Source organism: Eurosta solidaginis, chromosome 4, assembly GCF_040869045.1.
Source record: "Eurosta solidaginis isolate ZX-2024a chromosome 4, ASM4086904v1, whole genome shotgun sequence".
Taxonomy (NCBI): Eukaryota; Metazoa; Arthropoda; class Insecta; order Diptera; family Tephritidae; genus Eurosta; species Eurosta solidaginis.
The window spans coordinates 115,613,540-115,625,732 of record NC_090322.1 but is presented as its reverse complement, the minus strand read 5'-3'; the positions used below and the strand labels follow the sequence as shown (position 1 = coordinate 115,625,732).

The 12,193-nt window shown below is 37.4% G+C and overlaps 1 protein-coding gene across 1 annotated transcript in view; it reads right to left on the bottom strand.

The window, feature by feature from the left end:
* Positions 1-12,193, bottom strand: part of LOC137248132 (uncharacterized) — a 105,933-nt gene that overhangs the window by 31,302 nt on the left and 62,438 nt on the right. The window lies entirely within an intron of this gene.

The following is a 12,193-nucleotide window of genomic DNA, read 5'->3' as shown; positions in this document are numbered from 1 at the left end:
TTGTTGTTTTATTATTTATTTATTATTATTTATTAAGTCAATGAACACAAGTTCTTACAGACTACCAATGAAAAATTATACAGCATACTATTAATAAAATTCTTACATGCTACTAACAATTTTCATACAATTAAAAAACAGACTACAATTACGAAATACAAAAAGTTAACAAGTCAATGAAAAACTAGCACTTACAGACTAATATAAAAGTATTCATAACTAAAAAGCACGCCTTAATAAATTAATAAAAACATTATTCGACAAAGAGCAATCAAGCTCGATAAAATATGAGATCTTATTAAATTCACTAATAGCGCGGGTAATTGGGGCATTTCTCTCATAATTCGTTCTACTATTAATGCCATAAAGAGGGTAAAATACTCTAAGTTTTCTTCTTGGAACATTAAAATTAATTTTATTTTTATTCATGTTCTATCGTTTATTCTTCTTGTATATTATTTACGTTCCATGCTTGAATACTCTTTGGTTATGAATGAAATTTATAGTTACACTTATTTTCCATAAACGATATATGTACAGCTACTTTATCTCTTGAAACATACTCTTCCGTTAAAACTTTTATATGATTGGTAAACAAATTAAATATACATATGTCGTCCCACTACACTTGTTAAAATTTCCAAAACAGCTGTGAAGGCATGCAGAGAGTTTTACCGATCAATTTTCTAGATTATGAGATACTTAGTAGACTACTTTTCCGGGTAATGAACTAGGGACCGATCTCTGCGAAAACATTGGGTGAGACATGGTGCATATCGCACCTGCATATAGGGAAAGTGGCCTTCGAAACATTAAAAATCAAGTTTTCATCTACAAAGATAAGATCTAAAATATTATTAAGCTCATTGTAAAATGAATTAATTTGGGTTAAGTTAATAATGAAAAGATTATCTATACAATTTATTTCGTGCGAGCTATTCACCCTTGTTGGTGTTAAGATACCATTATCAAGTAAATTTGACCATTCAGTTTTATTGAGGTTTAAATCATCGTTGTTCTCATAAAGATTCACAATATTGTTTATATGAGCAGCATACAAAGAATCGGGGTTGGAAGGTGGAATGTAAGAAGTACAAATGAATAATTTACTGAGACTTCCAAAGATGCATACACCCAACTGGTCTAAATGGACTGAAAAAGAACGCAACATCCGATTCACCGCAATTAAAACGCCTCCACCTCTTAAGCAATTTGTCTTATTTGGGTCTCTATCTTTTCGATATGTATTATAGATATTAGGATCGAAGAATTCAACATCCACGAAGATGCTGTTCAACCATGTTTCCAGAATAACATAAACAAACTCACAGCGAGACTAAGTTAAAAATACGTCACTAGCTTTTGTACGCATTCCCGAGATGTTTTGAAAATAAATACTTAACAACTTATTTTTATAGCACTAGTGCTATTATCATTATTAAAGAGCGTGTGGTTGGTACTTGCTACGTCCGCGATAGTTTTCGCAGATACTTTCAAAAATTCTGAAAAGGCTTCACTGTAACATTTGTTGGCCAGATTTCCGGGCGTAATAATTTCAAAGGAGGACTCAGGGGCTCCCAACTTGAAATTAACCCTAGGCAACGATGAGAATATGGCATCTTTTTTTACCAGCTTAGTGCATGATAATGAAGTTTTATCCAAAAGGATTTGCTTAGTGACGTAATCTTTGATATCATCTTCAGAGATGGATGGCGAAAAGGAGGACAGATGAAGCCATTTGTATCGGCCTGCAACAATCAATCCGTGCTTGCATTAGTTCCTCTAATCCGAACGTGCGCATTATTGTTATTATTATTATTATTATTATTATTATTATTATTATTATTATTTGTGGGCTTACGCGACACCTTCTCCTATGTACACTATCATCCACGGTAATTATTTCAGAACCAGCCGCATCGGATAATGAAGCCGCAGTCACTGTAGTCGTAACAGCGCGAGTTTTATTATTGTTGCTAGTCCGTTTGTAAGTCACATTCTCCCACTGCGCATTATCACCCAAATTATTTGTCTCAGCAGAGACTCTATGAGAAGAAACAAAAGCAGCTGATGCTGGTACCGCAGTCACTACAGCCGTAGAGGTAGCGCAAGCATTGGCATTTTCTATCAGGGTACATGCCTTAACACTAGTATTAGGAACAGGGGATAAAGCAAGAGACGAAATTTTAAAAGGGATTGGGCCTTAGTTCTATAGGTGGACGCCTTTTCGAGATATCGCCATAGAGGTGGAGCAGGGGCCACTCTAGAATTTGTTTGTACGATATTGGTATCAAATGAAAGTGTTAATGAGTATTTTAAAAGGGAGCAGGCCTTAGATTTATAGGTGAACGCCTTTTCCAGATATCGCCTTCAAGGTGGACCAGGGGTGACTCTAGAATGTGTTTGTACGATATGGGTATCAATTGAAAGGTGTTAATGAGTATTTTTAAAGGGAGAAGGCCTTTGTTCTATAGGTGAACGCCTTTTCGAGATAACGCCATAAAGGTGGACCAGGAGTGACTCTAGAATGTGTTTGTACGATATGGGTATCAAATGAAAGGTGTTAATGAGTATTTTTAAAGGGAGAGGGCCTTTGTTCTATAGGTGGACGCCTTTTCGAGATAACGCCATAAAGGTGGACCAGGGGTCACTCTAGAATTTTTTTGTACGATATGAGTATCAAATGAAAGTGTTAATGAGTATTTTAAAAGGGAGCAGGCCTTAGGTCTATAGGTGGACGCCTTTTCCAGATATCGCCTTCAAGGTGACCCAGGGGTGACTCTATAATGTGTTTGTACGATATGGGTATCAAATGAAAGGTTCTAATGTGTATTTTAAAAGGGAGTGGACCTTATTTTTATAGGTGGACGCCTTTTCGAGATAACGCCATAAAGGTGGACCAGGGGTCACTCTAGAATTTGTTTGTACGATATGAGTATCAAATGAAAGTGTTAGAGAGTATTTTAAAAGGGAGCAGGCCTTAGGTCTATAGGTGGACGCCTTTTCCAGATATCGCCTTAAAGGTGGACCAGCGGTGACTCTATAATGTATTTGTACGATATGGGTATCAAATTAAAGGTATTAATGAGGGTTTTAAAAGGCAGTGGCCCTTAGTTGTATATATGAAGGCATTTTCGAGATATCGACCAAAATGCAGACGAGGGCGACCCAGAACATCATCCTTCGGTAATCGCTAATTTACTTATATACATATGTAATACCACGAACAGTATTCCTGCCAAAATTCCAAGGGCTGATTTCGCCCTGCAGAACTTTTTCATTTTCTTCCACTTATATGTGTCACACCCATTTTACAGAGTTTTTCTAAAGTTTTATTTTGCGTCAATAGACCAATACAATTAGCATGTTTCATCCCTTTTTTCGTATTCGGTATAGAATTATTGCTTTTTTTCATTTTTCGTAATTTTCGATATCACGATGACCACGCCCGTACGTGAACTAAGTTTAGTAAATATATATCAATTTTTGCTCAAGTTATCGTGTTAACGGCCGAGCGGAAGGACAGACGGTCAACTGTAGATAAAAACTGGGCGTGGCTTCAACCGATTTCGCCCATTTTTACAGAAAATAGTTATCGTCATAGAATCTATGCCCCTACTAAATTTCACAAAGATTGGTAAAGTTTTGTTCGACTTTTGGCATTAAAAGTATTCTAGACAAATTAAATGAAAAAAGGCGGAGCCACGCCCTTTTTGAAATTTTCTTTTATTTTTGTATTTTGTTGCACCATATCATTACTAGAGTTGAATGTTGACACTTATATACTGTAAATATATTAAATTTTTCGTTAACATTTTAATTTTAAAAATTTTTTTTAAAATAGGGAGCGTGTTCTTCGTCCGATTTTGCTTATTTTTATCAAGCACATATACAGTAACAGTAGTAACGTTCCTGCCAAATTTAATCATGATATCTTCAACGACTTCCAAATTACAGCTTTCAAAACTTTTAAATTACCTTCTTTTAAAAGTGGGCGGTGCCACACCCATTGTCCAAAGTTTTACTAAATTTCTATTATGTGTCATAAGATCAACCCACCTACCAAGTTTCATCCCTTTGTCCGTCTTTGGTAATGAATTATCGCATTTTTTCGGTTTTTCGAAATTTTTGATATCAAAAAGTGGGCGTGGTTATAGTCTGATATCGTTCATTTTAAATAGCGATCTGAGATGAGTGCGCAGGAACCTACATACCAAATTTCATCAAGATACCTCAAAATTTACTCAAGTTATCGTGTTAACGGGCAGACGGTCAGACGGGCGGACATGGCTCAATCAAGTTTTTTTTTCGGAACTGATGACTTTGATATATAGTAGTCTATATCTATCTCGATTCCTTTATACCTGTACAACCAACCGTTATCCAATCAAAGTTAATATAATATGTGTGGAAAGCATGCTGAGTATAAAAACAGGCGCTTTAAATGCCAGCTCAACAGCTGTTAAAACAAGTAAGGAAGGCTAAGTTCGGGTGTAACCGAACATAACATACTCAGTTGAGAGCTATGGAGACAAAATAAGGAAAATCAATCTGGGGTAACCCTGGAATGTGGTTGTATAACATGTGTATCAAATGAAAGGTATTAAAGAGTATTTTAAGAGAGAGTAGGCCATAGTTCTATGGATGAACGCCATTTAGGGATATCGCCATAAAGGTAGACCAGGGCTGACTCTAGAATTTGTTTGTACGATATGGGTATCAAATGAAAGGTGTTACTGAGCATTTTAAGAGGGAGTGGGCCTTAGGTCTATCGGTGGACGCCTTTTCGAGATGTCCCCATTAAGGTGGACCAGGGGTGATTCTATAATGTGTTTGTACGATATGGGTATCAAATGAAAGCTGTTAATGAGTATTTTGAAAAGGATTGATCCTTAGTTACATAGGTGGACGCCGTTTCGAGATATCGCCATAAAGGTGGACCAGGGGTGTCTGTAGAATGTGTTTGTACGATATGGGAATCAAATGAAAGGTGTTACTGAGCATTTTAAGAGGGAGTGGGCATTAGGTCTATAGGTGGACGCCTTTTCGAGATATCGCCATTAGGGTGGGCCAGGGGTGACTCTAGAATGTTTGTACGGTATGGGTATCAAACGAAAGGTGTTACTGAGCATTTTAAGAGGGAGTGGGCATGAGGTCTATAGGTGGACGCCTTTTCGAGATATCGTCATTAGGGTGGGCCAGGGGTGACTCTAGAATGTGTTTGTACGATATGTGCATCAAACGAAAGGTGTTACTGAGCATTTTAAGAGGGAGTGGGCATTAGGTCTATAGGTGGACGCCCTTTCGAGATATCGCCATTAGGGTGGGCCAGGGGTGACTCTAGAATGTTTGTACGATATGGGTATCAAACGAAAGGTGTTACTGAGCATTTTAAGAGGGAGTGGGCATTAGGTCTATAGGTGGACGCCTTTTCGAGATATCGCCATTAGGGTGGGCCAGGGGTGACTCTAGAATGTGTTTGTACGATATGGGTATCAAATGAAAGGTGGTAAGGAGTATTTTAAAAGGGAGTAATCCTTAGTTCTATAGGTGGACGCCTTTTCGAGATATCGCCATAAAGGTGGACCAAGGGTGACTCTAGAATGTTTGTACGATATGGGTATCAAACGAAAGGTGTTACTGAGCATTTTAAGAGGGAGTGGGCATTAGGTCTATAGGTGGACGCCTTTTCGAGATATCGCCATTAGGGTGGGCCAGGGTGACTCTAGAATGTGTTTGTACGATATGGGTATCAAATGAAAGGTGGTAATGAGTATTTTAAAAGGGAGTAATCCTTAGTTCTATAGGTGGACGCCTTTTCGAGATATCGCCATAAAGCTGGACCAAGGGTGACTCTAGAATGTTTGTACGGTATGGGTATCAAACGAAAGGTGTTACTGAGCATTGTAAGAGGGAGTGGGCATTAGGTCTATAGGTGGACGCCTTTTCGAGATATCGCCATTAGGGTGGGCCAGGGTGACTCTAGAATGTGTTTGTACGATATGGGTATCAAATGAAAGGTGGTAATGAGTATTTTAAAAGGGAGTAATCCTTAGTTCTATAGGTGGACGCCTTTTCGAGATATCGCCATTAGGGTGGGCCAGGTGTGACTCTAGAATGTTTGCACGATATGGGTATCAAACGAAAGGTGTTACTGAGCATTTTAAGAGGGAGTGGGCATTAGGTCTATAGGTGGACGCCTTTTCGAGATATCGCCATTAGGGTGGGACAGGGGTGACTCTAGAATGTTTGTACGATATGGGTATCAAACGAAAGGTGTTACTGAGCATTTTAAGAGGGAGGGGGCATTAGGTCTATAGGTGGACGCCTTTTCGAGATATCGCCATTAGGGTGGGACAGGGGTGACTCTGGTATGTTTTTGTACGATATGGATATCAAATTAAAGGTATTAATGAGGGTTTTAAAAGCGAGTGGCCCTTAGGTGTATATGTGAAGGCGTTCTCGCGATATCGACCAAAATGTGGACCAGGTGATCCAGAAAATCATCTGTCGGGTACTGCTAATTTATTTATATATGCAATACCACTAACAGTATTCCTGCCAAGATTCCAAGGGCTGTTGATTTCGCCTTGTAGAACTTTTTCATTTTCTTCTACTTAATATGGTAGGTGTCACACCCATTTTACAAAGGTTTTTCCAAAGTTATATTTTGCGTCAATAAACCAATCCAGTTACCATGTTTCATCCCTTTTTTCGTGTTTGGTATAGAATTATGGCATTTTTTTCATTTTTCGTAATTTTCGATATCGATAAAGTGGGCGTGGTTATGGTCAGATTTCGCCCATTTTTTATACCAAGAAAAAGTGAGCTCAGGTAAGTACGTGGGCTAAGTTTAGTAAAGATATATAGGATTTTGCTCAAGTTATTGTGTTAATGGCCGAGCGGAAGGACAGACGGTGGACTGTGTATAAAAACTGGGCGTGGCTTCCACCGATTTCGCCCATTTTCACAGAGAACAGTTACCGTCATAGAATCTATGCTCCTACCAAATTTGAGAAGGATTGGTAAATTTTTGTTCGACTTATGGCAATAAAAGTATTCTAGACAAACTAAATGAAAATGGGCGGAGCCACGCCCATTTTGAAATTTTCTTTTATTTTTGTATTTTGTTGCATCATATCATTACTGGAGTTGAATTTTGACTTAATTTACTTATATACAGTAAAGATATTAAATTTTTTGTTAAAATTTGAATTTTAAAAAATTTTTTTTTAAAAAGTGGGCGTGTTCTTCATCCAATTTTGCTAATTTTTACTTAGCACATATAGAGTAATAGTAGTAACGTTCCTGCCAAATTTCATCATGATATCTTCAACGACTGCCAAATTACAGCTTGCAAAACTTTTAAATTACCTTCTTGTAAAAGTGGGCGGTGCCACGCCCATTGTCCAAAATCTTACTAATTTTCTATTCTGCGTCATAAGTTCAACCCATCTACCAAGTTTCGTCGCTTTATCTGTCTTTTGTAATGAGTTATCGCACTTTTTCGGTTTTTCGAAATTTTCGATATCGAAAAAGTGGGCGTGGTTATAGTCCGATATCGTTCATTTTAAATAGCGATCTGAGATGAGTGCTCAGGAACCTACATACCAAATTTCATCAAGATACCTCAAAATTTACTCAAGTTATCGTGTTAACGGACGGACGGACGGACGGACGGACGGACGGACATGGCTCAATCAAATTTTTTTTCGATCCTGATTATTTTGATATATGGAAGTCTATATCTATCTCGATTCCTTTATATATGTACAACCAACCGTTATCCAATCAAACTTAATATACTCTGTGAGCTCTGCTCAACTGAGTATAAAAAACACTTAAAGAAAAGTTATGTAATAAATTTATATGCTCACTTTGCATAATCTTTTCAGAAAATTAATAAAGAATAATGAATTCAAATAAATAGACCCAAGTCGAACATATTTTCAAATAGTCCTCAAGTTATTAAAAAAGCAAGTTATTCAAAAAAGGTGCAGATTTTTCCAACAATTATATATCCCGAATGGCTAAAAGATTTAGCGAAATCGGTGATGCAAAATCCTTTAGTAGGTTTCAGGGGCTTAAATGCTCCCTGGAAATGATTATCACCTCATACTTAAGCTGAAGATATATGTACGTATCAGAAGGGTTTGAAAAATGACTAATAATAAAAAACTACATATAAAATAGCGTCTGAAATGTTAACTTGGATTTTCATACCTCATCCTTCAACACCCAAGTCTCCCGGTTTGACTTTTCTTAAAGTTGGTGGCTCTATCCCCAACTAGTCCCTTGAAATGAATCACATTGATTATAGCCTATCAACCAAGGTGATACTAATATACCGCTCCTGTAATAAATGTGAATACGTAGGCACCAATATTTAAGTGAGGCTTTGTCCTTCTCAAGAAAACTGAAACTGGTGAAGAAAAAGCTTCCCGAAAACAGTCGAACAAATGACCGATTGTGCTACTAGCCAAACGTGGTAGACAGTCAAACTAGTCGGAAAGCTAAACCTACGCGGTTATCTATTGTAACGAATTTAGTACAATTCCGCTTATTTGCAACCTTCTACTAACGTTCGTATCGCTAAACTGTTGAATAAATAACTCCAATATTCAATAATGCAAAATGGTCTTTATTAGAGTACTTCACAATAACACGTATACTTCGCAACCAATAGCGTGCTTAAATCAAACTGAATTGCTCATGTCTCAGCTTGTGCTACTTTTATACTCTACGGTTTCCTCGTTTGCATACTTCTAGGCGTTTCTTCTTCTAGAATTTACTACTTAATTATCAGCTATAAAATTACTAGCTATAAACTACATATGCCATATGCGCGTGTATATGTGAATAACACTTCCACTGACGATTGCATACTTTTGTGAGTATCTCTCCGCTGCGTGCATGCACATATGTGTATACATAATGATTGATTTGTTTATGTAAATACAAGTGACTGCTTAGTATCGGCTTAGAGATGCTAGTATCCCTTAGCATTGCTAATATTCGTCACACTATAATGAACTCTTATATCATAAGGCCGGAAAATAACAGATTGGCCTGAGCATATAACTTTAAATCACGTTTTGGTTTAACGAAGACTATTGAAATCAATAGGTGAAACCACGCCTTGCAAGAGACCTACAGACAAAAGAGTGACCATTTTAATTATTTTTTTTTTTTTTTCGGCTGACGCAGCATTACCAGTCTCTCAGGCCGGGGTTAGGTTCGGTTAGGCCTCCCTTCTCAAGGAGCTACTCCTGAAATTTTTTGAACGATCCGAGAGATTTTGAGGCTAAAATCCCAGACCTTTCCGAAATGGCTAAAACGTGGATTTATTAAATACATATTGTGGCAAATATTAGTACTTCGATACATCGCTATGCTGCTACTCAATAAATGCACAACACCAATAAAGCAAGCTGCCACGCATACATGTAAACAGCGAAGCTAACAGCAAAGAGAATATTTCACATATATACATGTAGGCAGCAGCTAAGAGCGAAGTTATTACTCACACATAGACATGCATATAATTAGAAGAGAAATGTAAATACCAGATACATAAAAGGGAAATAAATAGGCAGTAGTTCTAGAAGGATTTTCGTGAAGGGACCCTTGAAGAGATATACGAACGAGGCAACAGAGAGTATAAAAGCAGCGCAAGCTGAAGAATAATTAATCAGTTTGATTTTAAATGATATAATTGGAGAAATTCGAGATATCGATATAAAAGTAGACCAGGGGTGACTCTAGAATGCGTTGTACGATATGGGTATCAAATGAAATGTGTTAATGATTATTTAAAAGGGAGTGGGCCTTAGCTCTATAGGTGGACGCCTTTTCGAGATATCGCCATAAAGGTGGACCAGGGGTGACTCTAGAATTTGTTTGTACGATATGGGTATCAAATGAAAGGTGTTAATGGGTATTTTAAAAGGGAATGGGCCTTAGCTCTATAGGTGGACGCCTTTTCGAGAAATCGCAATAAAGGTGGACCAGGGATGACTCTAGAATTTGTTTGTACGATATGGGTATCAAATGAAATGTGTTAATGAGTATTTTAAAAGGGAGTGGGCCCTAGTTCTATAGGTGGACGCCTTTTCGAGATATCGCCATAAAGATGGGCCAGGGGTGACTCTATAATGTGTTTGTACAATATGGGTATCAAATGAAAGGTGTTAATGAGTATTGTGTGGAGTGGGCCTTACTTCTATAGGTGGACGCCTTTCCGAGATATCGCCATAAAGGTGGACCAGGGGTGACTCTAGAATTTGTTTGTACAATATGGGTATCAAATGAAATGTGTTAATGATTATTTAAAAGGGAGTGGGCCTTAGCTCTATAGGTAGACGCCTTTTCGAGAAATCGCAATAAAGGTGGACCAGGGGTGACTCTAGAATTTGTTTGTACGATATGGGTATCAAATGAAATGTGTTAATGAGTATTTTAAAAGGGAGTGGGCCCTAGTTCTATAGGTGGACGCCTTTTCGAGATATCGCCATGAGGGTGGACCAGGGGTGACTCTAGAATTTGTTTGTACGATATGGGTATCAATTGAAAAGTGTTAATAATTATTCTAAAAGGGAGTGGATCTTAGCTATATAGGTGGACGCCTTTTCGAGATATCGCCATAAAGGTGGACCAGGGGTGACTCTAGAATTTGTTTGTACCATATGGGTATCAAATGAAAGGTGTTAATGAGTATTTTAAAAAGGAGTGGGCCTTAGTTCTATAGGTGGTCGCCTTTTCGAGATATCGACATAATAAGAGACCAGGGGAGACTCTAGAATGCGTTGTAGGATATGGGTATCAAATTAAAGGTACTAATGAAGGTTTTAAAAGGGAGTGGCCCTTAGTTGTATATGTGAAGGCGTTTTCGAGATATCAACCAAGTGGTGGACCAGGGTGACCCAGAACATCATCTGTCGGACACCGCTAATTTATTTATATATGTAATACCACGATACTGTTCCTGCCAAGATCCCAAGGGATTTCGATTTCGCCCTGCAGAACTTTTTTATTTTCTTCTACTTAATATGGTAAGTGTGACACCCATTTTACAAATTTTTTTCTAAAGTTATATTTTGCGTCAATAAACCAATCCAATTACCATGTTTCATCCATTTTTTCATATTGGTATAGAATTATGGCATTTTTTTAATTTTTCGTAATTTTCGATATCGAAAAAGTGGGCGTGGTCTTAGTCGGATTTCGGCCATTTTTTCTACCAAGATAAGGTGAGTTGAGATAAGTACGTGAACTACGTTTAGTAAAGATATATCGATTTTTGCTCAAGTTATCGTGTTAACGGCCGAGCAGAAGGACAGAAGGCCGACTGTGTATAAAAACTGGGCGTGGGTTCAACCTATTTCGCCCATTTTCACAGAAAACAGTTATCGCCATAGAATCTATGTCCCTACCTAATTTCACAAGGATTGGTAAATTTTTGTTCGACTTATGGCATTAAAAGTATTCTAGACAAATGAAAAAAGGCGGACACACACCCATTTTGAAACTTTCTTTTATTTTTGTATTGTGTTGAATGTTGACATAATTTACTTATATACTGTAAAGATATTGAATTTTTTGTTAAAATTTGGCTTTTAAATTTTTTTTTGAAGTGGGCGTGTTCGTAATCTGATTTTGTTAATTTTTATTCAGCACACATATATTAATACGGGTAACGTTCCTGCCGAATTTAATCATGATATCTTCAACGGCTGCCAAATTACAGCTTGCAAAACTTCTTTTAAAAGTGGATGGTGCCACGCCCATTGTCCAAAATTTTACTAATTTTCTATTCTGCGTCATAAGGTCAACCTACCTACCAAGTTTCATTGTCTTATCCGTCTTTGGTATTGAATTATCGCACTTTTTCGGTTTTTCGAAATTTTCGATATCGACATGGCTAAGTGAATTTCCTTTTTCGCCTAGATCATTTTGATATATAGAAGTCGATATCTATCTCGATTAGTTTATGCCGTTACGGATTACCGTTATGCGAACAAAATTAATATACTTTGTGAGCTCTGCTAGGTGTGAGGATGCAAAGTTTCACGTTTTTTGTGGTCTGAATTTAAAAACTATGACTATGAATCACGTATTTCAACAATATATGTCGTAAACGTAAGTATTTGATCTAATTTGATGAAATATGAAGTTTCTAGCCGTAAAAAAGGGG